The 26,303-nt window shown below is 49.0% G+C and overlaps 1 long non-coding RNA gene across 1 annotated transcript; it reads left to right on the forward strand.

The window, feature by feature from the left end:
- Positions 1-4,426: 4,426 nt before the first annotated feature.
- Positions 4,427-10,124, forward strand: LOC122463221. Its single transcript, XR_006286387.1, has 3 exons — positions 4,427-4,439; positions 8,977-8,979; positions 10,015-10,124. It is a non-coding gene; the product is annotated as an uncharacterized LOC122463221 (long non-coding RNA).
- Positions 10,125-26,303: the final 16,179 nt, after the last annotated feature.

A 26,303-nucleotide genomic window follows, 5' to 3' on the forward strand; every position in this document is an offset into this window, starting at 1 on the left:
TGCTGCCCCCACCCCCGGCGCTGTCCCTACAGCTCCCATTGGCTGGGAACCAGTCAATGGGAGTGGTGGGGGTGGTGCTTGCAGGCACAGACAGCACATGGAGACATGCTGTCCCCCTTCACCTAGGGGCACGCAAAGACGTGTCAGCAGCTGGCCAGCTGCCGGGGGGTGGGGGAGGAGAAGGGACTCCAGCTCACTCAGTCCCTGTCCCCCCATCTAGGCCCTGCTGCAGGGACAGGGGCTGAGCGAGCTGGAGTCCCGCTCCCTCCCCCCGGCAGCCGAGCCCAGGCTGCCTCCCAGCCAGGCTCTCTCAGACAGAAGCAGCTCTGTGCCGCTCCCTGCCTGGCTGCCAGGGAGAGTGGGTCAAACTTGCTTGGGGGATGGAGGAGGCCCAGGGAGAGAAGGACAGACCCCCCTGAGCCCCTCCCCGCAGGTAATGTGGGGTGGGGAGAATGCGAAGGCCCCTGGCTGGGGTTAGGTGTCACTCAGCAGGGGAGATATGTGGGGCAGTCACATGTCCTCCCATTTAGCTTGTGCCACCCCCCCAGTCCTAACTTGCTCCCAGAGTGGGGGACAGTAGTGGATTGGATTTAGTGCAGGGATTGGATTTAGCCCTCTGAGTTGGAGATAGAGGGTCCATTGGCATTTAACAGAGGCGCTGGTGTTTAACAGGGCACGTCAGTGCCCCTCACAGACACTTCGGCTCCCCAGAAGGTTTCCATTGTATTTCCCCAGCTGTGAGGGTCCCACGTGCTTGTGAGCACAGGAAGGGTGGCTGGGGTTAAAATAATGGAACAATGATTGCTGAGACATTTGGTAGGCTGGGACCTTACCTGTGGACTTTCCCATGAGCAGGGATTCCCATTCACAAGCCTGACATCATCTCCTGCCTGGAGTGAGGAGAGGAGCCCTTTGTCCCAGCTGCCCAGGGCCTTGACGAACCAGAGAGCCTGAGAGGCATCTACACAGGGGAGGGATGGGATAAAGCACTTCCGAACCCATGGACAAGTGAAATGAAACATTAAGACCCTGGGAAAGCAGCGTGAGTGCCCCCAGCTCTGCCTCCTCTTGTGAGCTCCGCAGCTGTTCTCTTAGTCGGGATACATATTGCTGACAAGTTTCATAGCTATCTCCATCCTCTGATACACCAAATCACAGGTCTATGGGTAATCTTGGTTCTCACCCAAACATCAAGAGATATGGGATGACTCCTGTAGCATCGTTCTTTGGTGCCTGCAGGCGCCTGGACAATGCATCCACATCTACATTGCTTATCCCTGATCGGTACTGAATGCTGAAGTCATAGCTAACCAAAGCGGCCACCCATCTTTGCCCTGTAGCATCCAGCTTAGCACTTGTTAACACATAAGTCAGTGGATTGTTCTCTGTCCACACCTGGAACTGAGCACCATACAAGTAGCCTTGAAATTTCTCAGTGATGGCCATTTCAAGGCCAAGAACTCCAGCTTGTGGGTGGAATAGCGAGTTTCACTATCAGACAGTCCTCGGCTGGCAAAAGCTACAGATTTATGTTTGCCTTCCACTTCCTGGTAAAGGACTGCTCCCAGACCTCCAAACTGGCATCAGTATTCAGGATAAACAGCTTGCTTGGGTCAGCAAAGACTAGGACTGGATCATGAGTTAGGCAAGTAATGATTTCTCAAAAAGCCCTTTCACATCTCTCATCCCACCGTGGTCCAAATGGTTCGAAGGGGCCATAGTGTCTCTGCACAGGAGGCTTTGGGGACCTCCCCTTATTCTTGGTCTTAGATTTGTTCTTGCTGGACTGGTATACCCTGGTAAGATCATTCATAGAATCATAGAATATCAGGGTTGAAAGGGACCTCAGGAGGTCATCCAGTCCCACCCCCTGCTCAGAGCAGGACCAATCCCCAATCAAATAATCCCAGCCAGGGCTTTGTCAAGCCTGACCTTAAAAAGGTCATTCAAAGGTTTTACAATTGTAGCATAATTTTTCACAAATCTGCGGTAGTAGCCACTAAATCCAAGAAAGGTCTTGAGTTCTCTGTAGTTACTTGGGCATGGCCATCTAGTGAGTGCTTCTACTTTGTCAGGATCAGTACTCACACCCTCTTGGGACACGATGTGACCCACATATTTCACTGAGGTTCTGCAGAACTGGCATTTGTCAATTGAAAGCTTCAAACCATAATCCTCCAACCTATCAAGCACTTTAAGAAGTCTTTCTTCATGCTCCTTCCAAACACAATCAGGTCATCCAAATAAACTAACACTTGCAGTAAATTCATGTCTCCCACAACTTTCTCCATAAGATTTGAAGTGTGGCAGGTGCTCCAGAAATCCTTTGGGGCATGCGTTAGAGCTGATAAAACCCTAATGGGCAGATGAAGGCTGTCTTCTCCTTATCTTCTTCTCCCAGAGGGATCTAGTAGTATCCACTCTGAAGATCCAACATGGAGAACCACTGGCTTGCCCGTCTAAGGCATCTTGGACTCGAGGCATAATGTACTGGTAAACCGCAGTACGGCTGTTTAGGGTGTGGTAGTATACACACATCCGGATTTTCCCATTCTTTTTACGGACCACCACAATGGGTGAGGCGTACGGGCTGCGGGACTCTGTAATGATGCCATTCGCAGCCAGCTCCTGAAGCTGACATTGCACATCTTCCATCTTGGAGAGAGCAATCCTCCTAGATCTCTCCCTGAAAGGTCGAGAGTCATGTAGTCTGATGTTGTGCTCTACTCCTTTTGCACATCCCACATCCCACTCATGCAGTGAGAACACCTTGGAGCTTTCACAAAGTTTTCCTCCTCAGGTGATCTTTCCACTCCTCGGACCCTGGTGAATCTCCAAAGTCAAACTTTGCTGGGTCTATTGTCGGAACTTGAGTTTCACACTGGGGTTTTACAATTGATTCAGGCTCAAAGAGGTCTGCCACCTTTTGTCCTTGCTTCACAACAACATCACGACTTGTTTCATTAGAATCAGTATAGTCACCTTTTCCTGGGCTCCAGCAGGTAGGGTTATGACTCCACTGGGGACCAGCACTTCTTCCGGGAGCTCTCCTCCCACCGGCTGCTCTACCATGGCTAATGCCCCTTTACTGCCTTTCAGCCAGGTACTCTGGACAAGCACCTCTCGCTCCGTCCTTGCAGGCACTACTAAGGGGGTCGTGCTCGTGTATGTCAGTGCCCCAGTCGGTACCTCAGATGTCTCCTTTTTAGCGCTCTCAATTTTCCTGTAGGCTTCAGCACAAAGCGTATGGATCATCAGGGTATTGAGGTACTGGTCCCCAGCCCGTCGTCTGCAGTAATCTGCAAGTACCTTGAAGAGACTGGCGTTGGTCTCTATCAGCACAGACACATCAGAGGTCCCTTTAGGGTCTGGGCATATTAAGGCAGCTGTGTCTACCTCCTCTCTTACCCCAGCAACCTCCTCTGGGAATTCCAGGTGCACTATGACATACCCTTGGTAGGGGTCTTCTTCCATGCTGAGGCCACACAGGCCAAGGCCGGTCAGTGGCTGTATAGGCAGGTGCCTAAGCATGTGTTGGTAGAATGACTGAAATATAATAGTCACTTGAGATCCAGTGTCAAGCCCTGCTTTACACTCCGCCCCTTCAATCCTCACCATGACCTCTGCTCAAGGCCCTGTGAGTCCTGCGGTGATCCCAGCTGGACAGTCTTTTCTGGGGGGACCTTCAAATCTGCTGGCCTGGGTGGTCCCCGTCCCCAGACCCTCTGGCAGTTACCGGATCTCTCCCAACTGATCCTCAGCTCTCCATACACTAAGGGGGGATTTTCTTCATTACAGCACTTGGCAGCTCTGTGGCCATCCTGACCACATCAGTAGCAGAAGAATTGTCCTTTCCCCCTTCGCCTGGGTGGGATGGTGGCTCTAAATGCTGACTTCTCCATTGCCACAGTCTGAGGCTCCTTATTCCTAGAAGTCTTAGCTAGGTCAATGGTGCTTTGCAGCTCAGCTATCCATTCTGTCAGGACCTGCATTTGTTGGGCAAGTCCCTCTCTGGTGCTCACCATCAGTACACTGACTGTTTGCAGTGGTGTTGTGCTGGCTGGCTCCAATGCTTGGGCTTCCCAAAAATTGTTGTCAGCCTGCCTTCCTTATTCCTCTCTGACCTCTTTTATCAGCTGGGAGTAACTTGGGGGATGTTCCCGTCGTTCTCTTAGCCGGAGGTGAAGTAGAATCAGGTTCTGATACTGAGTTCCTCTTACAATCTGAGCCAGTCTGGTCTGATCCATCTGCTCAGCAGTCACTGCTCGCCTCATGACAGCTCTCTGAAGCAGTCTCTCCAGCCTCTGTATATAGGCTGAAACCTTCTTGCCCCTTTGCTGTTGGGAATTAAGGGACTTACAGTAACTGTCTTTGGAGCCCTCTACGCTCCCAAAGGTGTGATGAAGGGCCTCTAGGCAGTCCTTCGCACTAACCCCAGGGTCAATGAGCTTCAGGGTACGAATCACATCTAATGCTGGGCCACTAAGGCTCTCTATTAGACATCTTCGCTTTTCGGCATCCGGTACAGCCCACTCCTGAAGCATTTCAGTGGTATGCTCCAACGAGGGTTCAAACGCCTCCTCCCAGCAAATAACCTTAACTTACGACAAGAGTTTGACGTAGCATGAGACAGAGCAACCTTTTCCAATGTTTGCCCCAGTGCTTTTGCCCATTCATCTGCCGAGGCTGCAGCCCGTGATCTGTGGCCCGACAAACCCAACATATTAGCCATTATACAAATTTCCTCAAAATATAAACACATTGTTTCCCAGTGTAGTGCAACACTCAACAGGTACTTGCGAGGGGTACTGACCCAGGACATCCCGGACAAGCCCCCAAAAATGTAACCCTTCTGCCCGTCAGAATTGGCATCAACAAGGGCCAGGTTCAGTATCTAGGGGTTCCGTTTCAATAACATAATGCAAAACCGGCTCGAGCCCCCACCCAGTGACCTGGGACAATTACATACCACCTCCCTGGGTGCCTCTAAGAGGCAATACTTCTCCTCTTGCAAGCACAGAGTCTGAGTGTAGCAAAAGCATTTTAATAAAGGAGGGAAACAATGCGGCATTATGTTGGGGAAACACCACCAACAGGATTCATAACACCAACCATGAGCAAAAGACTCACCCCCAAGTAAGTCTGGCAGTGTCCCTCAGGGTCTTAAGTCCAGCAACCCAATAGTCACCCCCCCTCCCAGTTTCTGTCCTTGGTCCCCCAGAGTTCAGAAGTTCATCTGCAGAGTTTACCTCCCAGCCTGGGTGGAAGTGGAGGGAGGGATGGGGGGCATCTTACATGCTCCGCTGCTCGGGTCAACTGCCAAGTGCCACGCCTCTCCATGGGGTCCTGCTGCAGTCTTCCCCACCAGCCGCGCCTCTCCGCCAGCTGTCCTGCTGTCCGCTCCACTCTGCTCTGCTCTCCACCAGCCGTCTGCTCCACTCCACTCTCCCCACCTCTCCCCTAGCTGTCCATTCCTCTCTGCCAGTCCAGCTATCCACTCACTCTCGCCATCCTGGTGTCCGCTCACCAACTTGTCTTCAGGCCCCCCCACACTTAACACAGCTCTCAGCAACTTCAGCTCATGCATCCTACAAAGTGGGTATTCACTCACAAAAGCTTATGCTCCAATATATCTGTTAGTCTATAAGGTACCACAGGACCCTTTGCTGCTTTTTCAGCTCTTTAGTGATTTTAGCTCGTAGTAGGGGGACCCTCAGTGCTGGTGCACCACTAACCCGAAGTAGGTCTAATGCTCAGACCTAGGTATCAGTGATTTCAACTATTCAGCATATAACAAGACTCCTAATGAAGCCAAAATTAGCTCAGTTAGCACACCATGTAGATAGAAGGGATCAAAGCAGTGTTTAGCCCCCACACCGCATGTGCCAGCAATGCCCCTCTGCCATGTACATTGGGCAAACTGGACAGTCTCTACGTAAAAGAATAAATGGACACAAATCAGATGTCAAGAATTATAACGTTCATAAACCAGTCGGAGAACACTTCAATCTCTCTGGTCACTCGATTTCTGATCTCAAAGTGACTATCCTTCAACAAAAAAACTTCGAAAACAGACTCCAACAAGAGACTGCTGAATTGGAATTAATTTGCAAATTGGATACAATTAACTTAGGCTTGAATAGAGACTGAGAATGGTTGATTCATTATAAAAAGTAACCTATTTCCCCTTGTTTATTCCTTCCCCCCACCCCACTGTTCCTCAGACGTTCTTGTTAAACCCTGGATTTGTGCTGGAAATGGCCCACCTTGATTATCATACCCATTGTAAGGAGAGTGATCACTTTAGATAAGCTACTACCAACAGGAGAGTAGGGTCAGGGGAGAGAAAACCTTTTGTAGTGATAAACACCCATCTTTTCATGGTCTGTGTGTATAAAAACATTTTCTGTATTTTTCACAGTATACATCCAATGAAGTGATCTGTAGCTCACAAAAGCTTATACTCAAATAAATTGGCTGGTAGCTAAGGTGCCACAAGTACTCCTTTTCTTTTTGCATATACTTGTCCCCAGCTTCCCTTAATTTACTGGCTTTTGGAACCCATGTCCCTTGCCTAGCAAGTGCTCCTTAGTTGAGGGCAAGTCCCTCTGTCATAAAATGCCAAGTACAGTTCTACTGTCCTTGATTCACATAACCAGGATAACAATGCTTTATTACTCCTGCCCCAATAACAGAGAGACTGGGGATCCCACAGCAGCCAAAGTGACCATTTGGGCAAGCAGTCCATCATGCTAGGCAGGGTGGGTGTGCCCATGCAAATGAGATCAGCCCCTGAAGGCCTTTTCCACAGCTCACCACCAGATGTCAGGGTAGAGCTCATTCGGACTCTGCTTACAGAAAGAAGCTGCTAAAAGAGAGGAGAGGATTTGCTAGATGCAACAGGACATCACCAGACTTCAGATTCAAGTGAAAAAAGCAAGGGAAGAACAGCTGAAATTGTATCCTCTTGAAAGTCCAGTTTCTAACAATATTGGTATGTTGTATAACTCTGAGCAGTTGTCTGGGTGTAACCAAATGTACCCCAGCACTGCGACCTTTTATGTAAATGCTGTTACTGTGAGTTCAGTAGAAGGTGACTCCAAAACTTGTGCTAATGCTCTGTATGGGAGTGGTAATGAAAAATTCTTAGGGAGTATAAAAATCAATGGTAAAAGCTGTTTAGGGCAAATTATGGCTTCTAACATCACTCTTGTTAAAGCAGATCTTGTCAAAGAGGAAGATTACTTACCAAATCAGAGTGTGAATGTTGTAGTCTTCTATGAGTTTACGGTAAGCGTGCCTTTAGCCAGAATCCACCTTGAATGGAATGCTACTAAGCATGAAGTTATAGCTGGTGTAAGGAAGTTATTGCCCAAGGATCTTTTGACTGGGGAAAATATTAAAGCTTTGTTCAGTCCAGGTAACCAGTCACAGGAAAGGAATGATCTTAAACCTGTGTCTATTATGGACAATGATTTGCCTGGGGAGTGTTTCTCCAAATGTTTGTCTGAGGAAAAGAACTGTTTGTCTGTGAATGAAGTTTCTGAATGTCTGTCTAATGTCTCAGAGGTGAATCTGGAATTAGATAAAGAGCAGAAAAAACTCATTGGTCAGGAAAATATTTCTCAGGAGCAGATTAAAGTGGTTAGTCAGGTGGAAGCCCTAACTGAGGAAGGAAAGGGTAGATTTTTGATGGGTGATGGATCGTTGGCTAGTACAGCTTATAAAAGTGAACCTGGAAAAGGGTAACTGTGATTTGCTGGAAGTAGCTCAGGGTAGTGAGAAGAGGAGCAGTTCATCTGTTGGGAGTGGCAATGTGCCTGGGAAGGAGATTTGGGATGAGCCTAGGCAGCCTTGTGAGATGATGGCTTTGTCTAGTCAGCAGGGTGGGAAGGTGAGGAGAGTGGAAGATGAGTGTCCCTGGACCTTACCTGTTAGCTGGGTGGAGAAGTGGGACAAGGAAGGAAATGTGCCTGTGTCCGTCAGGGGTATTGACTTGCCTGTGGAGGGAGCTACCCCGGTCTCCAAGCAGTTGTCTGTGACCAGCCCTGTGTGCTGGGACAAGGGAAATGAGATCCCAAGATGTGTGTCTGGTAAGGGGGAATGTGTCTCCGGCTCTTCTTTGTCTGTGGAGCAGACAGAAGGGGCCTTTCAGCCTGTGACGGTTGAGGGTAGTGCAGGTGTCTCAGAGTTGGTTCTGGATTCAACTAAAGCCCAGGAAGGGAATGGTCCTAAGTTTGTGTCTGCTCGGGAGAATGGCACTAGGTTGCATCCAGTTAGTGTCTTAGCAAAGTCCCAGAGACCAGACAATTCTGGTGCTTGTATTTCGCCTGTTGCTAATGTGTGACTGGGAAAGGGTGCAGGAACTCTGCCTAATCAGGGTGATACCCTAGCCAGGGCACAAGGAGAGCATAAAAGTGATTTGATTGTGTTGCCTACTGACAGTTTGACAACTTGTAGCAAGAAGGAAAAGATTCCTGAACTTGTGTGTGGCAAAAGGAAAGACAATTCTTCTAACCTTTTGTCTAGTGAGTCTACAAGTTTGCCTGAAAGGGGATTGTGTAGAAATCCGCCTGATGGGCCAGAGGTAATTCTGTATGTAAGTGAGACCCGGAAAGAGTCTGTTGTTGCTCAGGGAAGTGTTCCTTCAGAGCAAGCCCTAGGTGAAGAGGGTAAGGGCAAAATTTCTGTGAGGAGTGAATTGTTGCTTAAAGAAGTTCCTGGAGAAAGGAATCCTCAAGGTAATCTGTGCAAGCAGTTTGCTGCAACTGAAGGGTGTGAAAGTGATTTAATCAAGGAAGTTTCAGTTCCTAATAGCCAGAAATTTTCTGTGGTGAATGGATCCACTGACTTTCCTGTTGAAGGATCCAGTGTGGAGAGCTTTGAGAAGGTCTCAGGTGGAGTGAAAGCTGTTAAGGAAGTTGAAGAGTCCTATAACCAAGTGGCTGGGTTTGGCCAGCTTGTTGGGGAGACAAGGTTGTTGAGAGAGGAATGTCTCCATGCTGATTGTGTGAGTGAACAATCTGTGTCTCAGGTTCGGAGGGAAGACTGGGTAGCTGAGTCTGCAGAGTAGAACAGCTGGGCAGTTAATCTCTCGAGAATGCAGGGGATGGCAGGTCTACTCTCATCTCTAGACGCTTTGGATAGGACTTGTATTCTCTCAGTGAACTTAACATCTGATTCCATGTGGAAGCAGAGGTTGGTAAGGGAAGGACAGCAGAACTTTGAGTCTGGCTTGTTAGTGAAAATGGATGGTTTCTCTTTCAGACAGAGTCCAGCCTTGGAATTGGTAGCAGTGAAGGATCTGAAAACTGGTGAACTGGCTCCTGTCTGTTTGAATGCAAATTACCTGAGTTACTGGGAGAAGAAAGACTTGCTAATAGCTGTTAGCACAGAGAGCACACGCAATCAGCCAGTGAATTCTGTTACTCAAGAGAAATCAGGGTTTGATCCTTCAGGACAAGGAGGAAAAAGAGACCTTAATTTTGCAAAGGGAAGCCACAGGCTAACCCTAAAAGGCCCAAACCCCAAAGGTATCGAGCCAAAGGTGTGGCATGACAAACATGACTGTAGATGGACACTTGCAATGAATTTGTTGTTATTGCTCATGGTAATTTTTGTGACTAATGTGGTGCTATTACCAAAAACTGCAAAAATGTACAATGTGCCTAATCCTATGGGAAAATCCCTTGAATGTGGTAAAAGGAATACAGGAGAACACACTTTGTGTTAAAAGTCCTTGTTATACTGATGTTTCACAGTTCATGTCTGTAAACAGTATTGGAACTTTTCACAAGGGAAAAGACATTCCAGACTTGATGTGCTGTATGAAAAGGGAAACTGAGGCACACTACCATATAGTTTTCATGGCTAAATGCCAAGATTCATGTACTATGAACAAAATTAATATTTACATTGATTTGATATTAATTGGGTTCCAGACATTTGCCAGAGCTTGTATGGATAAAGTAGTTATGTTCTTTAGCTCTTAGCAAGATGACATGAGACATACAGGAACCATGCTGGAAAAGCAGTTCCAATCCACTATTGTTCTAACCAAGTTTTACCTTGAGTTTGTAAAGAGATTCAATCATGTTATTGAACATGACTTTGATAAACCATTTCTGGTTTGATAAACCATTTCTTGTACAACTTCTAACCCAATACTAGTTGTAGTAAGACAGAAGCAAGGATGGGGAGCTCTTGGGATGCTGTCAGTGATGTTTGTGTCATCCCTTCCTGCATCAATTTTGTGTTGGGAGTCTGATGTTACTGACATGAACTGGGACCAACGATGCTGGTTCTGGTGGGATCCAACTGAGAGTGCCAATTCAGGACAAATTGCTTAAAGCAGGGCAGTCACAGGCCAAGGCTAGGGTTTTTCCACCTCTAAGGCAAAGCAAACCAGCCAAACAGAGCAGACTTTGGTTTCACCCCACTGGCTAACCACAAGTCACACAAGCAATTCCCTTAGACACTCCAGTTTCCCAGTATCACCACCAGTGCCACTCATTATGGGGACAAATGGTTATGAAAACCAATCCCCCAGTAAAAGAAAAAAGGTTCTCTCGATCCCAAAGGACCAAGCCCCAGACCCAGGTCAATATACAAATCAGATCTTACCACAAATCACGCTGTTGCCAATCCTTTAGAATCTAAAATCTAAAGGTTTATTCATAAAAGGAAAAAGATAGAGATGAGAGCTAGAATGGGTGAAATGGAATCAATGACATCCAGTAACGGCAAAGTTCTTGGTTCAGGCTTGTAGCAGTGATGGAATAAACTGCAGGTTCAAATCAAGTCTCTGGAGAACATCCCCAGCTGGGATGGGTCATCAGTCCTTTGTGTAGAGCTTCTGTCTGAAGCAAAGTCCCTCCAGAGGTAAGAAGCAGGACTGAAGACAAGATGGGGATGAGGCATCAGCCTTTTATAGTCTTTTTCAGGTGTAAAAACACCTCTTTGTTCTCAGCCCTGGTCTACACTGGGAGTTGAGGTCGAATTTAGCAGCGTTAAATCGATTTAACCCTGCACCCGTCCACACGACGAAGCCCTTTTTTTTTACTTAAAGGGCTCTTAAAATCGATTTCCTTACTCCACCCCCGACAAGGGGATTAGCGCTGAAATCGGCCTTGCCAGGTCGAATTTGGGGTACTGTGGACGCAATTCGACAGTATTGGCCTCCGGGACCTAACCCAGAGTGCTCCATTGTGACCACTCTGGACAGCACTCTCAACTCAGATGCACTGGCCAGGTAGACAGGAAAAGGCCTGGGAACTTTTGAATCTCATTTCCTGTTTGGCCTCCGTGGCGAGCTGCAGGTGAGTGCAGAGCTCATCAGCAGAGGTGACCATGATGGCGTCCCAGAATCGCAAAAGAGCTCCAGCATGGACCGAACGGGAGGTATGGGATCTGATCGCTGTATGGGGAGAGGAATCTGTGCTATCAGAACTATGTTCCAGTTTTCGAAATGCCAAAACATTTGTCAAAATCTCCCAGGGCATGAAGGACAGAGGCCATAACAGGAACCCAAAGCAATGCCACGTGAAACTTAAGGAGCTGAGGCAAGCCTACCAGAAAACCAGAGAGGCAAACGGCCCTCCGGGTCAGAGCCCCAAACATGCCACTTCTATGATGAGCTGCATGCCATTTTAGGGGGTTCAGCCACCACTACCCCAACCGTGTGCTTTGACTCTGCCAATGGAGAGAGAGGCAACACAAAAGCAGGTTTTGGGGACGAAGAAGATGATGATGATGAAGTTGTAGATAGCTCACAGCAAGCAAGAGGAGAAACCGGTTTTCACGACAGCCAGGAACTGTTTCTCACCCTGGACCTGGAGCCAGTATCCCCCAAACCCACCCAAGGCTGCATCCCCAACCCGCCAGGCGGAGAAGGGACCTCTGGTGAGTGTACCTTTTTAAATAGTATAAATGGTTTAAAAGCAAGTGTATTTAATTATTAATTTGCCCTGGCATTCACGGCCAGTACAGCTACTGGAAAAGTCTGTTAACATGTCTGGGGATGGAGTGGAAATCCTCCAGGGACATCTCCATAAAGCTCTCTTGGATGTACTCCCAAAGCCTTTGCAAAAGGTTTCTGGGGAGGGCAGCCTTATTCCGTCCACCATGGTAGGACACTTTACCATGCCAAGCCAGTAGAACGTAACTGGGAATCATTGCAGAACAAAACATTGCAGTGTATGTTTACTGGCATTCAAACAACATCCATTCTTTATCTCTCTGTGTTATCCTCAGGAGAGTGATATCATTCATGGTCACCTGGTTGAAATAGGGTGCTTTTCTTAAGGGGACATTCAGAGGTGCCCGTTCCTGCTGGGCTGTTTGCCTGTGGCTGAACAGAAATGTTCCCCACTGTTAGCCACGGGGAGGGAGGAGGGGTTAGCCATGCAGTGGGGGGAGGCAAAATGCGACCTTGGAACGAAAGCACATGTGCTATGTATGTAATGTTAACAGCAAGGTTTACCGTGAAAGAGTGTACCCTTTTCTATAAAATCTGTCTTTTAAATACCACTGTCCCTTTTTTTTTCTCCACCAGCTGCATGTGTTTCAAGGATCACAGGATCTTCTCCTTCCCAGATGCTAGCGAAGATTAGAAGGAATAAAAAACATACTCGCGATGAAATGTTCTCTGAGCTCATGCTGTCCTCCCACACTGACAGAGCACAGACGAATGCGTGGAGGCACACAATGTCAGAGTGCAGGAAAGCACAAAAAGACCGGGAGGAGAGGTGGCAGGCTGAAGACAGTAAGTGGCGGGCTGAAGAGAGGGCTGAAGCTGAAAGGTGGTGGCAGCATGATGAGAGGAGGCAGGATTCAATGCTGAGGCTGCTGGAGGATCAAACTCATATGCTCCAACATATGGTTGAGCTGCAGGAAAGGCAGCAGGAGCACAGACCGCCACTACAGCCCCTGTGTAACCAACCGCCCTCCTCCCCAAGTTCCATAGCCTCCTCACCCAGACAGCCAAGAATGCGGTGGTGGGGCCTCCAGCCATCCAGCCACTCCGCCTCAGAGGATTGCCCAAGCAACAGAAGGCTGGCATTCAATAAGTTTTAAAGTTTTAAACTTTTAAAGTGCTGTGTGGCCTTGTTCTTCCCTCCTCCACCACCCCTCGCGGTGCTTCCCTCCTCCACCACCCTTCCCAGGCTACCTTGGCAGTTATCCCCCTATTTGTGTGATGAATTAATAAAGAATGCATGAATGTGAAGCAACAATGACTTTATTGCCTCTGCAAGCGGTGATCGAAGGGAGGAGGAGAGGGTGGTTAGCTTACAGGGAAGAAGAGTGAACCAAGAGGTGGGGGGGTTTCCTCAAGGAGAAACAAACAGAACTTTCACACTGTAGCCTCGCCATTCCTGAAACTGGTTTTCAAAGCTTCTCTGATGTGCACCGCACCCTCCTGTGCTCTTCTAACCGCCCTGGTGTATGGCTGTGCATAATCAGCAGCCAGGCAATTTGCCTGAACCTCCAACCCCGCCATAAACATCTCCCCCTTACTCTCACAGATATTGTGGAGTGCACAGCAAGCAGTAATAACAATGGGAATATTGGTTTTGCTGAGGTCTAAGCGAGTCAGTAAACTGCGCCAGCGTGCTTTTAAACATCCAAATGCACATTCTACCACCATTCTGCACTTGCTCAGCCTGTAGTTGAACAGCTCCTGACTACTGTCCAGGCTGCCTGTGTACGGCTTCATGAGCCATGGCATTAAGGGGTAGGCTGGGTCCCCAAGGATAACTATTGGCATTTCAACATCCCCAATGGTTATTTTCTGGTCTGGGAATAAAGTCCCTTCCTGCAGCTTTTGAAACAAACCAGAGTTCCTGAAGATGCGAGCGTCATGTACCTTTCCCGGCCATCCCACGTTGATGTTGGTGAAACGTCCGTTGTGATCCACCAGAGCTTGCAGCACTATTGAAAAGTAACCCTTGCAGTTTATGTACTCACCGGCTTGGTGCTCCAGTGCCAAGATAGGGATATGGGTTCCATCTATGGCCCCACCACAGTTAGGGAATCCCATTGCAGCAAAGCCGTCCACTATGACCTGCACATTTCCCATGGTCACTATCCTTGATATCAGCAGCTCAGTGATTGCACTGGCTACTTGCATCACAGCAGCCCCCACAGTAGATTTGCCCACTCCAAATTGATTCCCGACTGACCGGTAGCTGTCTGGCGTTGCAAGCTTCCACAGGGCTATTGCCACTCGCTTCTCAACTGTGATGGCTGCTCTCATCTTGGTATTCATGCGCCTCAGGGCAGGGGAAACAAGTCACCAAGTTCCATGAAAGTGCCCTTACGTGTACAAAAGTTTCGCAGCCACTGGGAATCGTCCCAGACCTGCAACACTATGCGGTCCCACCAGTCTGTGCTTGTTTCCTGGGCCCAGAATCGGCGTTCCAACACATGAACCTGCCCCATTAGCACCATCATGCCCACATTGCCAGGGCCTGTGCTTTGAGAGAAGTCTGTGTCCATGTCCTCATCACTCTAGTCACCGCGCTGACATTGCCTACTCGCCCGGTTTCTCTTTGCCAGGTTCTGGTGCTGCATATACTGCAGGATATACGTGGTGTTTAATGTGCTCCTAATTGCCAAAGTGATCTGAGCGGGCTCCATGCTTGCCGTGGTATGGCGTCTGCACAGAAAAAAGGCGCGGAACGATTGTCTGCTGTTGCTCTGATGGAGGGAGGGGCAACTGACGACATGGCTTACAGGGTTGGCTTACAGGGAATTAAAATCAACAAAGGGGGTGACTTTACATCAAGGAGAAACAAAAGCAACTGTCACACAGAATGGCCCCCCTCAAGGATTGAACTCAAAACCCTGGGTTTAGCAGGCCAATGATCGACCCACTGAGCTGTCCCTCCTTCTGGTATTCTAGACAGGACTGAATCTCCATTAAACTTTTCAAGGTGCCCCTGACAGACCTCACCAAAATGATTGTCAGCTGTTGATTTCACAGAGGGAGGAGCAAATGAATACAAAACAAATCTGGTCTATTTCTTGTTTTGATCCACTCCATCTATCTTTTACATCTTTGGCTGGTAGCAGACAGTGCAGTAGGACTGCTAGCCATCCTCATCTCCTGCCTGCTCACCATAAGATGGTACAATAGGACTGCCAGCAGGACTAAAGAGAATGACCTGGTCGACTCACTCCTTTTTCAGTCCCTGCGCCCATGTCTGCCCAGACGCTCCTGACCAACCTTACCGAGGTGGCCAGGAGCACCTCGGACACGATGATGATGGTTATCAGGCCTATTGCATAGTCTGCTGCCACAAGGCAATGAACTGTTGCTGTGTAGCAATGCAGTACCATGTCTGCCAGCACCCAGAAGACATAGGGTGACAGTGAGCTGAGCGGGCTCCATGCTTACCGTGGTATGGCGACTGCACAGGCAACCCAGGAAAAAAGGTGTGAAACAATTGTCTGCCGTTGCTTTCACAGAGGGAGGGTAGGCGGGCCTGACAACATGAACCCAGAACCATCCGTGACAATGTTTTTTGCCCCATCAGGCACTGAGATCTCAACCCAGAATTCCAATCGGCGGCGGAGACTGCAGGAACTGTGGGATAGCTACCCACAATGCAACACTCCGGAAGTCGACGTTTGCCTTGGTACTGTGGAAGCGCTCCGCCGAGTTAATGCACTTAATGCACTTTGTGTGTATAAAAAGATCTTCTACACTTTCCACAGTATGCATCCGATGAAGTGAGTTGTAGCTCACGAAAGCTCATGCTCAAATAAATTGGTTAGTCTCTAAGGTGCCACAAGTCCTCCTTTTCTTTTTGCGAATACAGACTAACACGGCTGTTACTCTGAAACCTGTCTTAATGCACTTAAAGCATTTTGTGTGGGGACGCACACAATCGACTATATAAAAACAATTTCTAAAAAAACGACTTATATAAATTCAACTTAATTTCATAGTGTCAGCATACCCTTTACAGCAAAATGGAGTTTGGAGTCACATGGGCAAGTTCCTGCATACTTTGCTGAGTCCCAAGGCGTGTCTGCCCTCTCTCAATGGGTCAGTTGTATAGCAGATGGTCCTTAATGGGCCATCCAGCAGGCTAGGCAGAGCTGACACCAACTTGCCCGGGGTGTCACCCAGAAGCACAGCACAAGTTTGAAATACAGACAGTGTAGAGGCAATATTCATAACTTTAACTACAAAATGATACACATGTAGGCAGCATAATCCTAACCAGCAACCATCACCTGGTCTAGACACCTCATTTGACCCCCTTTATACAAGAGTTGGTGCCACTGCAGCACTTCGGTTGCAACAGCAGGTGTGACTGCTGCCTGGCTGCTGGGCTGGACAAGGGCCGACACTCTGTATCCTGGCAACTGATGGCCAAGGCCCATCCTCTGTCAGAGCCAGCTGGAGGTGCTGGAGAACAAAGCGAGAGGTGGAGGCCGGGGGACCTGCTTGCCTGTGAAAGAGACAGAGGACAGAGGAGGGCAGCTGGGCGTGACTGAGGCTCGGTGGCTGGATATTGGTCCGTCCGAGGTTGGGGAACTCAAGAGCGGAGAGCCCTTGGCTCGGGGTTCCCTCCCTCCCCGCAGGATGGACTTTGCTGAATGTTCCTAATTTCTGCTCTAACAAGCTCTGCTCTACGCTGTGTTCACGACCACTAATAACCCGTCTGTGTTACCTGCCAGCTGGGGTCACTGTTGACTGCGAGGGTGGGGTGCATGGCCCCTTGGGGGGCTGAGACTTCCCCAGGAGTCCCTGTGCGGAGCTCATGGCATGGAGCAGGGCGCTGAGCACTCTGAGGTCAGAGCCGGGAGGCCGCCCTAGGCAGGGTGAGCCCTGAACCTCATTCAGAGCAGCTTCGGAGTGCTGAGCCTGTGTATCCGTGACGGTGGGAGGGGGAAACGTTTCTGGGGGAGAGGCCCTGGCCAGTCTCTGTCACCTGGGGCTGGCCCTTGGAGATGAGGAAGAAGCAGCCATTGAAGCTGCCAGAGACCAGCACAGCAGAAATGGGAGCAGTGGCTCCTCTTTCAGTCCTTGGGAGCCCCAGACCCAGCTCCCCACTTCCCAGAACTCTGGGCCACCATCTCCTCATGCTGCCTCCTCCAGCCCTGCTGCAGCCGGGCCCGCTCTGGGAGGAGAGGTGGTGGCTTGGCGAGGACATACATGTGTTACGTGACAATGTGAAGCCCCCACTTCACATTGTACGTGACACCTGTATGTCCCTGCCAAGACACAATGCATGCGTAAAGCAGGAGCCACAACGCATGTGTAACACAAGGACACAACACATGCATAAAGCTGGAGCCCACTGAGGAAGAAATTGGGAATGTAGCACGTGCAATCTGGGCCCCGTCTCCAGGAAAATTCTGGGTGCGCCCCGGACTCATTCTGTGTCACGTGCCATGAATGTTCCTAGGCATACACGCTGCCTGCAACAGCATCTCCATGTACAGACAGCACGGCCCAGAGCCCGGAGGGTGCCATGCCCTGGAGCTGAACTTCCCCGTCCCGGGACTCCTCGGAGGGGCTGGCGAATGCAAGCTGGAAGTGGGGGCTGCTGGAGGCCGACGGCCCCGTGCATGGGAAGCAATGCTGGTGTTACCAGATTGCTCTGCGGGGGCTGAGCCCAGGGAGGTCTCAGCACTACACAGGGACAGGGTGGTTCTCTCTTTGTGGGGGTGACTCAGCAGGGGCTGCCTTACCCAGGAGCCAGCATGGTGCAGGGGGAGCTATGCTCCTGGGAGTGCCACCCTTGGGATGAAACCCTGAGCGCCTGGGCCTGGTAGTTCACTGGGCATGATGCAGGACTCAGACATGCCAGCACTCCCCAGGGGTGGGGGTGGGGCTGATTCTGTGCATTGTGAAGATAAACTGGGGCAGGGGTTCTCACAACACATTTTTTGGTGGCCTCAGAGCGCGTCCACCAACTCTTGCTGGTGGCTGCTCAGACAGTTTTTCCTAAAATACTTAATTAACTTTTGCAGATTCAATAATACTAATAATGCACAGTTCTCTCTATTCTTTCCTGGACCTACACAGAATAGAAACACAAATAAGGTGCTTTGCACTTTCTTGTCTTTTTTGTTCTTGCTTTTTTGATTGCTTTTCATTTTTTTAGACTTGCTGGCTAGTAAGTCTGATGTGAAAAATGATATTAACATACGAGTATCACTTTTCACAGCAGCAGACTTCCTCAGCCCCGGCAAGCCCGGGGACAAATTAAGCACTGGATGCGGAGGTGGGTAGGGAGACAGCGGGGTCCAGGAGCAATAGGAGGCCAGAGGCTGGGAATGGCACCCGCTGCTGCACAGCTGAGGCCCAAGCCCCATGGCAGGATGGAGCCCGGGGCCTGAGCCCGAAGCCATGAGGCTGGAGCCCGGGGCCCACCATCTCTCAGCTCTTCCAATCGATCCTGGTTTGTGGTAAAAAGAGGACTTCTATACACGGAAACTCTTTCTGGTGGGCACCAGGAAGACTGGCTTCCGCAGAGACAGTTGGTACCGGGTAAAGCTAAGTACCGGGTCAAGCTCTTGAGCTTAGCCCACGATCACCCTAGTGGCCATGCTGGGGTGAACAGGACCAAAGACCGTTTGAGGAGGTCCTTCCACTGGGAGGGAACGGGCAAGGATGTTTCTACCTATGTCTGGTCTTGTGAGGGGTGCCAAAGAGTGGGAAAACCCCAAGACCAGGTCAAAGCCCCTCTCCAGCCACTCCCTATCATTGAGGTTCCATTTCAGTGAGTAGCTGTGGATATTCTGCGTCCTTTCCCGAAAAAGACACCCAGAGGAAAGCAGTACATACTGACTTTCATGGATTTTGCCACCCGATGGCTGGAAGCAGTAGCTCTACGCAACACCAGGGCTAAAAGTGTGTGCCAGGCACTAACAGATATTTTTGCCAGGGTAGGCTGGCCCTCCGACATCCTTATGGATTCGGGAACTAATTTCCTGGCAGGGGCCATGAAAAGCCTTTGGGAAGCTCATGGGGTGAACCACTTGGTTGCCACCCTTACCGCCATCAAACAAATGGCCTGGTGGAGAAGTTTAATGGATCTTTGGGGGCCATGATACGTAAATTCATAAATGAGCACTCCAATGATTGGGACCTAGTGTTGCAGCAGTTGCTCTTTGCCTACAGGGCTGTACCACACACCCTTTGAACTCATTTATGGCCATGAAGTTAAGGGGGCCATTACAGTTGGTGAAGCAGCAATGGGAGGGGTTTACGCTTTCTCCAGGAACTAACATTCTGGACTTTGTAACCAACCTACAAAACACCCTCCGAACCTCTTTAGCCCTTGCTAGAGAAAATCTAATGGATGCTCAAGAAGAGAAAAAGGCCTGGTATGATAAACATGCCAGAGAGCGTTCTTTTAAAGTAGGGGACCAGGTCATGGTCTTGAAGGCGCTCCAGGCCCATAAGATGGAAGCGTCATGGGAAGGGTCATTTATGGTCCAAGAGCGCCTGGGAGCAGTTAACTATCTCGTAGCGTCCCTCACCTCAACCCTAAAGCCTAAAGTGTACCATGTTAATTCTCTAAAGCTCTTTTATTCCTGAGAATTAAAGGTTTGTCAGTTTACAGCCTAGGGAGGAGATGACACTGGGTGGCCTGAAGATGTCTACTATGAAGGGAAAAGTGACGGTGGCGTGAAAGAGGTGAACCTCTCAATGACCCTCGGACATATGCAGCAACAGCATATCAAGGAGCTGTGTGCTAGCTTCACGCCGATGTTCTCAGCCACCCCAGGACGGACTGAATGGGTATACCACTCCACTTACACAGAACACCTGGAACATCTGCAAAAAGTCTTCGAGTGCATCAGGGAGGCAGGACTAACTGTTAAGGTTAAGAAGTGTCAAATAGGCCTAAACAGAGTGACTTACCTTGGACACCAGGTGGGTCAAGGAACTATCAACCCGCTTGTGACGTTATTGACATAAGCTGGGACCGTATAGATCATCGTTGCAACCAAGGTCCTGTAGTGGCACCAAATCTTGTATAAAGGGGGGGTCAAATGAGGTGTCTAAGACCAGGTTATGGTTTGCTGGTTATGATTATGCTGTCTATATGTGTATCATTTTTGTAGTTGAAGTTATGAATTTGGGCTCTATACTGTCTGTATTTCAAACTTGTGCTATTCTTCTGGGTGACACCCCGGACAAGTTGATGTCAGCTCTGCCTAGCCTGCTGGATGGCCCATTAAGGACCATCTGCTATACAATTGACCCACTGAGAGAAGGCAGACACGCCTTGGGACTCAGCAAGGTGTGCAAGGACCTGCCTATGGACAGAACTCTGAGGGTTTTCCAGGCCATGTGATGGGCAGCTTGTCTTTGGGACAAAGAAAGAGACCACATGGCAAGAGACTATAAAAAGCTGCTGCAGCTCCTCCATCTTGTCTTCAGTCCTGCTTCCTACCTCTGGAGGGACTTGGCTACAAACGGAAGCTCTAAACAAAGGACTGAAAGACCCACCCCAGCTGGGGATGTTCTCCAGAGACTTGATTTGAACCTGCAGTTTATTTGATCACTGCTGCAAGCCTGAACTGAGAACTTGGCCATTACTGGATGTCATTGATTCCATTGAACCAATTCTGGCTCTCATCTCTATCTTTTTCCCTTTATGAATAAACCTTTAGATTTTAAAGGATTGGCAACACTGGGGTATTGGTTTTCGTAACCATTTATTCCCATAACGAGTGGCACTGGTGGAGATACTGGGAAACTGGAGTGTCTAAGGGAATTGCTTGTGTGACTTGTGGTTAGCCAGTGGGGTGAGACCAAAGTCTGCTCTGTTTGGCTGGTTTGCTTTGCTTAGAGGTGGAAAAACCCCAGCCTGGGGCTGTGACTGCCCTGCTTTAAGCAACAAGTCCTGAATTGGCACTCTCAGTTGGGTTCTGCCAGAACCAGCATCGTTACACCCCTACAGGCCAAAGTGGATGCTATCCAAAAGTGGCCTGTCCCAAAATCAAAGAAACAGGTCCCATCCTTCTTAGGCTTGGCCGGATAGTACAGGCGATTTGTACCACAGTACAGCTAAATCGCCGCCCCACTGACACACCTGCCCAAAGAGAAACAGCCAAATGCCGTTCAGTGGACTGAAGAGTGTCAGAAGGGCTTTAACCAGCTTAAAGCAACACTCATGTCTGACCCTGTGCTAAGGGCCCCAGACTTTGACAAACCGTTCCTAGTCGCCACAGAGGCGTCCGAGCGCGGTGCGGGAGCAGTTTTAATGCAGGAAGGACCAAATCAAGAGTTCCACCCTGTTGTGTTTCTCAGCAAGAAGCTGTCTGAGAGGGAAAGCACTGGTCAATCCCTGAAAAGGAATGTTACGCCATTGTGTACATGCCGGAAAAGCTACGCCCATACGTTTGGGGACTGCGTTTCCACCTGAAAACCGACCATGCTGCGCTACGGTGGCTTCATACCGCCAAGGACAATAAGAAAAAACTTCTCTGATGGAGTTTAGCTCTCCAAGGTTTTGATTTTGAAATACAACAGATTTCAGGAACTTCTAACAAAGTGGCTGATGCACTCTCCCGTGAAAAGAAAAGGAGTATCTGTGGCACCTTAGAGACTAACCAATTTATTTGAGCATAAGCTTTCGTGAGCTACAGCTCACTTCATCGAATGCATGCGATGAAGTGAGCTGTAACTCACAAAAGCTTATGCTCAAATAAATTGGTTAGTCTCTAAGGTGCCACAAGTCCTCCTTTTCTTTTTGCAAATACAGACTAACACGGCTGCTACTCTGAAATCTCCCGTGAAAGTTTCCCGGAATCAACTGGTTAAAATCGTTCTTGAAATGTGGAAAATATTGTTAGTTTTTATATAGTCAGTAGTATATCTAGAGGGGCATGTGTCTTATTAACTCTGTTTTCTCCTAGAGCTCCAGGAAGAAATCACAGCCAGCGTGGAACAGGCTGTCCCGCACCGTCTGTGATTTGGGGTGTGTGTGTCATAAATATAAAGGGAAGGGCAACAACAGTAATATAAAATCCCTCTTGGCCAGAGGTACAGAATCCCCTTACCTGTTAAGGGGTTAATCAGTTCAATTAACCTAGTTGGCACCTGACCAGAAGGACCAATGGGAAAAGAAGATACTTTCAGATCGGGGGCGGGGGGGAGCGAAGGCTTTGTTTTTGTGCTCTGTATGTGTTCTCTCCAAGAAGAAAGAGAGAGCCCAAACAAGTAATCCAGCTCCTACTGAAATGATACATCTAATATTACAGAAATAGTAAATAATAGCAAGGAATGCATTAAATGATCTGGAGGATGGTGTCAATTGCACCCTCAGCAAGTTTGCAGATGACACTAAACTGGGAGGAGCGGTAGATACGCTGGAGGGTAGGGATAGGATACAGAGGGACCTAGACAAATGAGAGGATTGGGCCAAAAGAAATCTGATGAGGTTCAACAAGGACAAGTGCAGAGTCCTGCACTTAGGACGGAAGAATCCCATGCACCGCTACAGACTAGGGACCGAATGGCTCGGCAGCAGTTCTGCAGAAAAGGACCTAGGGGTGACAGTGGACAAGAAGCTGGATATGAGTCAACTTGTTGCCAAGAAGGCCAATGGCATTTTGGGATGTATACGTAGGGGCATTGCCAGCAGATCGAGGGACGTGATCGTTCCCCTCTATTCGACATTGGTGAGGCCTCATGTGGAGTACTGTGTCCAGTTTTGGGCCCCACACTACAAGAAGGAAGTGGAAAAATTGGAAAGCACCCAGCGGACGGCAACAAAAATGATTAGGTGACTGGAACACATGACTTATGAGGAGAGGCTGAGGGAACTGGGATTGTTTAGTCTGCGGAAGAGAAGAATGGGGTGGGGGGAGGATTTGATAGCTGCTTTCAACTACCTGAAAGGGGGTTCCAAAGAGGATGGATCTAGACTGTTCTCAGTGATAGTTGATGACAGAACAAGGAGTAATGGTCTCAAGTTGCAGTGGGGGAGGTTTAGGTTGGATATTAGGAAAAACTTTTTCACTAGGACAGTGGTGAAACACTGGAATACGTTACTTAGGGAGGTGGTGGAATCTCCTTCCTTAGATATTTTTAAGGTCAGGCTTGACAAAGCCCTGGCTGGGATGATTTATTTGGGGATTGGTCCTGCTTTGAGCAGGGGGTTGGACTAGATGACCTCCTGAGGTCCCTTCCAGCCCTGATATTCTATGATTCTATGATTCTAGATTATCTTTTGTTTTAGCTTGTGAATTTTCCCTGTGCTAAGAGGGAGGTTTATCCCTGTTTTTTGTGACTTTGAAGTTTTGCCGAGGGGGGAATCCTCTGTGTTTTAAGTCTTACTACCCTGTAAAATTACCTTCCATCCTGATTTTACAGAGGTGCTTCTTTTACTTTTTTTTCTTTATAATAAAGTTCTGTTTTTTAAGAATCTGATTGGGGTTTTAGTGTTCTAAAAACCCAAGGGTCTGGCCTGTGCTCACCTTGTTTACCTCTCTGGTTGGTAGATTATCCTCAAGCCTCCCCAGGAAAGGGGGTGAAGGGACTTGGGGGAATATTTTGGGGAAACAGAAACTCCAAGTGGGCCTTTTCCTGAATCTTTGTCTAACTCACTGGTGTTGGCAGCAGTACTCTTCCAAGGACAAGGAAGGATTTGTGCCTTGGGGAAGTTTTTAACCTAAACTGGTAGAAATAAGCTTAGGGGGTCTTTCATGCAGGTCCCCACATCTGTACCCTAGAGTTCAGAGTGGGGGGGGAATCCTGACAGCAGCCTTCAACTACCTGAAGGGGGGTTCCAAAGAGGATGGATCTAGACTGTTCTCAGTGGTGGCAGATGACAGAACAAGGAACAATGGTCTCAAATTGCAGTGCGGGAGGTGTAGGTTGGGTATTAGGAAACACTATTTCACTAGGAGGGTGGTGAAGCACTGGAATGGGTTACCTAGGGAAGCGATGGAATCTCCATCCTTCGAGGTTTTTAAGGCCAGTCTTGACAAATCCTTGGCTGGGATGATTTAGTTGGTGTTGGTCCTGCTTTGAGCAGGGGGTGGGACTAGATGACCTCCTGAGGTCCCTTCCAACCCTGATATTCTATGATTCTATGATTCTGCCTGTTCATATGTAAACCATTTCCCAAAAATGGCAGACTGGATCGGCTGGGGTATTATTGTCCCGGATCCCCAGTGTCTGGGCTGTCAAACAGATCCTTGGAGGAGTCCGTCAGTGTGCCAGCCCCTCACATGGCCCCACTGTTCCTTAAGGCAGGCCCTGTAGTCTCAGCATCTCTGAGGTCTGGTCTACACTGGTTGAATTTAGCCGCATTAGATCGATTTTATAAACAATGTGGCTACACAACCAATCCCGTTCCACTGACCTAAAGGGCTCTTAAAATCAACTGCTGTACCTCTCCCCGACAAGGGGAGTAGCTCTAAAATCGACCTTCTTGGGTCGAATTTGGGGTAGTGCAGAGGCAGCTCTGTGCAGTTCGATGGTATTGGCCTCCAGGAGCTACCCCCAGAGTGCTCCAGTATAACTGCTCTGGACAGCACTTTCAACTCCAATGCACTAGCTAGGAAAAGCCCCGGGAACTTTTGAATTTCATTTCCTGTTTGGTCAGCGTGGAGAGGTCAGCAGCACGGGTGACCATGCTGTCTCAGAATCACAAACGAGCTCCAGCCTGGAGTGAACGGGAGCCACTGGATCTGATCGCTGCACGGGGAGAAGAATCTGTGCAGGCACATCTCTGAACCAGCCGAAGAAATGCTGATATATTTGCCAAAATCGCCCAGGGCATGGTGGAGAGAGGCTACACCAGGGACAGACAGCAGTGCCGCATGAAAGTGAAGGAGCTCAGCCGAGCCTAACAAAAGACGAAGGAGGCAAACGGTCACTCTGGGTAAGAGCCCCATACATGCCGCTTCTATGATCAGCTCCATGCCATTCTGGGGGGGGGACCCTACCACTACCCCACCACTGTCCATGGACACCAGTAAGGGAGGAGTCTCATGCAACACGGAGGAGGATTTTGTGGAGGAGGAGGAGAATATGCAGCAGGCAAGTGGAGAAGCCGCTCTCCCCGGCAGCCAGAACCTTTTCATCACCCTGGTGCCAATACCCACCCTGGGCATATTGTTCCCGGACGCTGAAAGCGGAGAAGGCATCTCTGGTGAGCACACATTTGTAACTACACTACAGGGGTTAAAAGAAATTGCGTTTAATGTTTGATTTGCCCTGAAGAATTGGGATGTATTCACAGCCAGTACAGCTACTGGAAAAGTCTGTTAACGTGTCTGGGGATGGAGCGGGAATCCTCCAGGGACATCTCCATGAAGCTCTCCTGGAGGTACTCCGAAAGCCTGTGCAGGAGGTTTCTGTGGTGGGCTGCCTTATTTCGTCCTCCACAGTAGGACACTTTACCACGCCAAGCCAGTAGCAAGTATTCTGGAATGATTGCAGCACAAAGCATGGCAACGAATGGTCCTGGGTTTTGGTCGCATTCAAGCAACATTCGGTCTTTATCTTTCTGTGTCAGCCTCAGGAGAGTGATACCATTCATGGTCACCTGATTGAAATAGGGGAATTTTTGTAAGGGAACAGTAAAAGGACCCCATTCATGCTGGCCTGTTTGCGCTTGGCTAAAAGGGATCATCCCGGAGAATAGCCACACGGCGGGGGGAGGGGGTGTGCTGCAAAACTGAAGCCCCTCCCTTTAAACGGCAAACCCAACCAGCATTGCTTGCTATGGGAAAGGATGGCGCTGCAGTTTGAAGCCATTCCCACAGGTTACGAACGCGGAAGAAGCCAACCCCGCGTACCCTTTGCCTTACCATGGCTGCCTGGAAACCGAATTCTGTTGCCCAGCCATGTGTAATGCGTCACCATACCGGCAGGCGCTCAATATAAAAGGCAAAATGTGACCTTGTACCTAAAACACACGTGCTGTCTGCTGTGAATTGCTTGATTCACTGTTAAAGAGTCTCCCTTTAGTTCTCAGAAATGTATCTTCTTAAATTGTACTCTCCCTTTTTATCCCCCCTGCAGGTGCAAATGTTTCTATGCTCCCCGTATCAACTCCATCCCTGAGGTTATTACAGATTAGAAGGTGAAAAAAACGCACTCACGATGACATGTTTTCAGAGCTCATGCAGTAGTCCCACATTGATAGAGCACTTCTGAATGCATGGAGGCATTCAGTGGCAAAGGCCAGGAAAGCATACAGTGAGGGTTATCAGAACATGCAGGAGGAGCTGCTGAGGCTAATGAAGGAGCAAACGGACATGATGAGGCATCTGGTGGAGCTGCAGGAAAGGCAACTAGAGCACAGACCCCCACT

The sequence above is a fragment of the Chelonia mydas genome, chromosome 17 (genome assembly GCF_015237465.2).
Source record: "Chelonia mydas isolate rCheMyd1 chromosome 17, rCheMyd1.pri.v2, whole genome shotgun sequence".
Classification (NCBI taxonomy): domain Eukaryota; kingdom Metazoa; phylum Chordata; order Testudines; family Cheloniidae; genus Chelonia; species Chelonia mydas.